The 6440-nt window shown below is 43.5% G+C and overlaps 1 pseudogene; it reads right to left on the reverse strand.

Annotated features, from left to right (window-relative positions):
* Window positions 1–4933: 4933 nt before the first annotated feature.
* LOC103605457 lies at window positions 4934–5447 on the reverse strand (annotated as a pseudogene).
* Between the last annotated feature and the right edge of the window lie 993 nt (window positions 5448–6440).

The raw sequence follows: 6440 nt of genomic DNA on the forward strand, positions 1-6440 counted from the left end.
CACTGGCTGAGCGTGGTGTTGACAACACCAAGCCAAGGGTTGAGATCCCCTTGCCGGTCATCTTTTTTTTAAAAAAAAAAAAAGACCTCACCCAGGTTCACAAGAAGGGGGACTGTGTGTGTGCGTATGTGTGCACGTGCTTGCGCACACATGCCCACATATGCACAGTGGGTAGGTAGCTGAAATTTAAGGCAGTAAGGAAAGGATCTGGAGAATCAGGTAGGTGCAGATCATGAAAACTCAGGTATACTGGGAGTTGGGAATGGTACTGTTCTCTGGGGCTCCCGGTTGGGGAGCCAGTCATCGCAGCTCACCCTCTGTAGGAGCACCTCCTCATCCACACTGGCAGGCCAGCCCCTGCACTTGAGGTATGGCCACTCGGGGCTGCACACCCGAAGCTGCTGATGGGGACTGTGGCAGGAACAGTAGGCCAGGACTTAGCTCTCTGCCCTGACCCTAAACGAAACTGCATTCTCTTGATCAGTTTGAATAACTTAGATTCCAGTAGAGCTGATAATACAGATCGTTTGGAGATGTTTCATAAAGACAAAGATACATATAATGTATATAATATATATGTATACATATAATGTAGCAGTGAGGAAATGTCAGAAAAACACACTAAAAAAGCAGACACGGGCAGTCTAGGCCAGACCAGAGCCATTTTCTGGAGGAAGCAAAGAAAAAGAGAAAGTTTAAAAGTTAATTCCCAACCCCCGCAAAAAACCTTACTATCTCTCAAAACTGAGACAAAAATGGAAAAAAAAAAACAACTCAGGGAGAGGTTGCATAGAGGACACGGTGAATAATTGCAATCTGTGGTGGTGGGCATGCTGATAGTATTGATCTGATCATCACATCTTGGGCACAGGTGGTGACAGTCATCTTTGTGCCCCATGAATATACATAATCAATAAAAAAAGGAAAATACATATATTTCAAAATTTTTCTAAAACCCACTGCTATCAATACTGGACAACTTTTTAAAATTTATTGAAATATACATACAGAAAAGTGCACCTGATGAATTTTCACAGGGTGAATCCAGTTATGTCACCACTGCCTAGATCAAGAAACAGAACATTATCAGCATCCTAGAAGCCCCTCCCTGGGTTCCCTTCCAGTCACCATCACCCACCAGTGGCCTAGAATCTAACAGCATAGATTAGTTTTGCCTGTTTTTGCATTTCCTATAAATGGAATAATGTATTAGGGCACTTCACAAAAGTTCATGGGAGCTGACTGGATAGTTACCTGGTCAGAGTTATAACACCGAGGTCAAGGGTTCAGATCCCTACACCGGCCAGCCACCAAAAAAAAAAGTTCATAGAAAGATTCATATTCTTTTTTTGGTGGCTGGCCAATACAGGGATCTGAACCCTGAACTTTGGTGTTATCAGCACCACGCCATAACCAACTAAGCTAACCAGCCAGCCAGATCCATATTAACTTTTAATTCTATTTTTCCACAAACTTTTTAAAGCACCCTGGTACTTTGCACTTTTGTGTCCTCCTTTTGCTCACCACCACGAGATGGATCCGTGTTGTGGCATGCAGTTGCAGATCATTCTGTATAGTGTTCAGTGTGTGAATACACCATCATTTATTTTTCCATTTTCCTGTTGATAGGCAATTTTGGATAATTTCCAGTTTGGGGGCCTTTATGAATAGTGCCGCTATAAACATTTTTGTACATATTTTTTGTCTAATATGTATATGCATTTCATGACAGGTGATTACGCTTTCATTTTTATACTTCTCAGGATGTATAGACATAATGAAAATGTGTTTCATGAGAAGAAAGCTAATTAAAACGTCTACAATGAGCATGCACTTGCGTATTTATTTATTTTTAGGCAGCTGGCCAGTATAGGGATCTGAACCCTTGACCTTGGTGTAATAACACTGCTCTCTAACCAACTGAGCTAACTGGCAAGCCCCTGAGCATGTATTTATAATCAGAAAAAAATCTTTAAAGAACAGGAAAATTAAACTTAATTTTCAGGATTAGAATAGAGCCACTCACATATGTTGTTTTTTTGTATGTTTGTTTGTTTTTTAAGCAAAAGAGGGGAATTTAACACAAGCCTTCAAAGGTGTCTCATGGACCCCAAGGGCAGGGGGTTGCCAGGCTTCCAGAAGAACCAGAACCAGGGCCTTGAAAGCCGTTGAGATGCCAGGCAGGTTGCTCTCCCTCTCTGGGCCTCAGTCTCCTAGTCAGCTTCCTTCTGCATGTCTGTTTCACTCTTGTTCCTCTTGGCAGACCTGCTTCCTCTGCGTCTCTGAAAGTAAGGCCAAACGTGGCCTCCTCTCTGTCCTCAGGTCAGGTGACCAGTGGAAATGAACAGGCATCACTGAATCCCAACAGCAAGATCGTGAGAGGGAGAGCCCAACTGGCCCAACTTGGGTTATGTGTCTAGTCAGGAGCCAGGGCCGGCTGCTTAGCTCAGTTGGTTAGAGCACGGTGTTGATCACACCAAGGTCAAGGGTTCGGATCCCCATACCGGCCAGCTGCCAAAAAAAAAAAAAAAAAGAGCCAATCAACTGTGGCTGATGGGGCAGGGTCAGGTATAAGCCTGACTGCCCTGTGGGTGGGCTGGAGTTCAGATAAAGCACTATGGGCTGAGCAGACATCCCCGGGAGCATCTGCTCCAAGGGATCTCTGAACAAGACACCTGTGTGCTAGTCCTGGCGTTGCCTCAAGAAATCCCTTACTCCTCTGGGTCTTTGTCTTCATCTGTTTGCTTCTGTTCTCTCTGTTCTCTCTGTGCTTTCTATAGTCCTTCATGTTGGATTCCTGGTCAGAGTTATAACACCGAGGTCAAGGGTTCAGATCCCTACACCGGCCAGCCACCAAAAAAAAAAGTTCATAGAAAGATTCATATTCTTTTTTTGGTGGCTGGCCAATACAGGGATCTGAACCCTGAACTTTGGTGTTATCAGCACCACGCCATAACCAACTAAGCTAACCAGCCAGCCAGATCCATATTAACTTTTAATTCTATTTTTCCACAAACTTTTTAAAGCACCCTGGTACTTTGCACTTTTGTGTCCTCCTTTTGCTCACCACCACGAGATGGATCCTTCTTTCTTTTCCTTCTTTTCTCTTCCTTCCTCCCTCCCTCACTTCCTTCCTTCCTTCCTTCTTTACCTTCTTCCTTTTTTTTTTTGACAGGATTGGGAAGAAGTGGACAATTTATGTTTCACAGGCAGTTCACAGAAAGCTCACAGTGTTGTAGGTATCAGGCCCAGGGCTGGCCAGTTAGCTCATTTGGTTAGAGCATGATGTTATAACAGCAAGTCCAAGGGTTCAGATTCCCGTACTAGCCAGCTGCCAAAAAAGAAGGTATCAGGCCCAAACTCAAAACTGAAAGTGGATGGATGACATAATTTGGATATGTTTGTCCCTACAAAGTTCATGTTGAGGACCGGCCTGTGGCTCACTTGGGAGAGTGTGGTGCTGACAACACCAAGTCAAGGGTTAAGATCCCCTTACCGGTCATCTTTTATAGGGATTAAAAAAAAAAAAAAAAAAAAAAGCCCAGGTTAAAAACCCCCTTCCGGTCATCTTTTATAGGGAGTAAAAAAAAAAAAAAAAAAAAAAGCTCACGTTGAAAATCCCCACTGTGACAGTGTTAAGAGGATGGGAAATCTCACTATGGTAATTGAAAGTTGGGGCATTTAAGAGGTGATTAGATTGTGAGGACCATGCTCTAGTGAATGGATTAATCTATTGATAGTTTAATGGTGGTCATGAGTGTGGTTCTGATGGCTTTAAAAGGAGAGCGACTGGCTGGCTGGTTAGCTCAGTTGGTTAGAGCACAATGTAGTAACACCAAGGTCAAGGGTTTGGATCCCTGTATCAGCCAACCATCTGAAAAAAAAAAAGCTTTGTGCTGAAAAATGTAAAAGTCAGCATTTCACTGGCATTTTGAAGAACACTAGAGACAATATGTATTCCTGTTATCTACTGCTGTGTAACAGACTATCCCGAAAGACAGTACGTGTTCATGTTATCTATTGCTGTATAAAACACTGTCCCAAAACTTAATGGCATAAAACAAACATTTTGTTTCCATCATCATTTTGTGGGGCAGGAATCTGGGAAGGCCTTGGCTGGGAGTTCGCCTCCGATCTAGTGGGAGAGGCAGGGGCTGGAGGATCCAATTCCAAGATGTCACCTTCACTTCCATGCTAGGAGCCTGGGTGCTCCTTGGCCTTTTGCTCTCTTTTTCTACATGGCACTTCATCCTCCAGGGCTTCTCTGTGTGTCTTGGGCTTCTCACAGCGTGATGATCTTAAGGTAGTTGGCTGCTTATGTGGCAGCTGGCTTGATTGAGTGTTCCAGGAGACAGGAACTGGAAGCTGCAGTCCCTCAAGACCAGGGCCATGAAACTGGCACTAGGCCACAACTGCACAGGGCCCTGCACTTGGTTTGGTGCTCTGCATTTGCCATCTTGACATTTTTAATAATTTTTTTTAAAGTGTCCTACAGTTTCAGTTTTGGCCCTGCATATTATGTGGCTGGTCCTGCCCAGCCCAGGTTATCTCTTTTGCTGTATTTTAATTGGTCTAAGCAGATTCAGAATTCATCCAGATTCAAGGGAAGGGGAAATAGACCCCATCTCTCAGTGGGAAGGGTATCAAAGAATCCATGATCATCTTTAATCTGTCACAGCATGGTACAAAATGGAGGGAAAGAGCTCTGGAATCAAGAAATCTGAGGCTTAGTCCTGGTTTTACAGCCACAACTAGCCTGCCACTAACAAACCACATCAGCTTTTGAGACTTCAGTTTTCTTCAATTTGAAATGAGGACATTGGACTTGATCTCTAAGTTCTTTTTTATTTTGAATAGCAAATGGTTTGTTGATAAATACATGGTTTCAATGGCAGTAATAAATTCACTTGAACAGGACACAAACAAGTCAAAAGTATAAATGCCTGCTAATCATCAGAAAATCTGTGGACATTAGGGCTGTCACGTAGATCTCCAAAATCACTCAGAGACCAAATCTTAAAGAAGATTCATCCTCTTATTAGTCCATCTGGAATAGGTCTATAGTACTTGGAATCTGTAGAATTCTGTAGATTATCACCTTCTAACCAAATATGACCCATTAGCATATAACTATGGCTTTTAAAGAAATCTGATGGACTAGTGGTGAGGATCTTGTCTCCTTCCAAGCCAATTACTCTTTTACAAATATTTGATTTTGGATCGCTCGGGCTTTTTGCAATCACAGTGTCACCTCTTTGGACACCATAAAAATGACGACTAAGATTTCCTGCAAAGATAATATCTGAATTTTGAATTGTAGGCTCCATAGATGGTCCAGAACACATGACAACACCACCAACGTGCTCAAAAGCACAATGAGCTATACAGCCATACTGAATAGTATAGCCAACAAGTCGAAAGATTTTTCCCAGAACACCACGAAGCATAGCTCTATGCAGACTCTGCCACCATTGGCCTTATACATCTTCAGCAGGATAGAATGGTTATAAAGTTCAAAATGATGATGAGAAGGCCATTGAGCTTTTCCATTAATGAAGATAAATGTTAAAGTTCATATTCACATAGATTTCTTCTACAACACATTCAAGTTTAGAGTAGTTTCAGGGTTTCCAGAAAAAAAAAAAAAATCTAAAGGATATCTCAAAGGATATGTGGGTGATCCATGGTTTTCAGGATTCCTCTAGCCCCAAAGAACTCCTGAAGACCCTCACCCAGGAGCCAGGTGGGCCTTTTTCCTCTAAGTTCTAAAATCATGAACCTATAATGCCACATTTGTAACTCTCTGAAAGTACATCTTCTACGGTGTTCGTTAGAAAAAATATTTCCAGGGCCACCTGTGGCTCACTTGGGAGAGTGCGGTGCTGATAACACCAAGAGCACGGGTTCGGATCCCATATAGGGATGGCCGGTTCGCTCACTGGGTGAGCGTGGTGCTGACAACACCAAGTCAAGGGTTAAGATCCCCTTACCGGTCATCTTTAAAAAAAAAAAAAAAAAAAAAGTATCTCCACAGGACTGATAAAAGGGAGAAGGGGAGGGGAACGGAAGGCAAATGAACTACAAAAAAACCTCAACTGTTAGTTTAATCAGAAAGTCAGCGGATCTAAACTCAAGGTCAGCTGCCTCCAACTCCCACTTGTTCATTCCACAAACACCCATTACAGACTAGGAGACAGACACACAGCTCTGGGTGCTGGGTGCAGAGAGCCATGTGGACAGGCCCGCGTCTTCACAGGCTCACAGACTACAGGGGGACAGACGAGAGTGCAGATGGTTACAGCCCCTGGTGCTGAGTGCTGTGATGAGGACTAGGTGCTTGCAAACCAGTCCTGAACGTGGGAGCCCCGAAGGCCTTAGAGGAGTTAGGTTTGGGGGGCAGGGCTGTGGGGTGGGGTGGAGACTGTTCATGTCCTGCACGT

Source organism: Galeopterus variegatus, unplaced genomic scaffold, assembly GCF_000696425.1.
Source record: "Galeopterus variegatus unplaced genomic scaffold, G_variegatus-3.0.2 Scaffold5822, whole genome shotgun sequence".
NCBI lineage: Eukaryota > Metazoa > Chordata > Mammalia > Dermoptera > Cynocephalidae > Galeopterus > Galeopterus variegatus.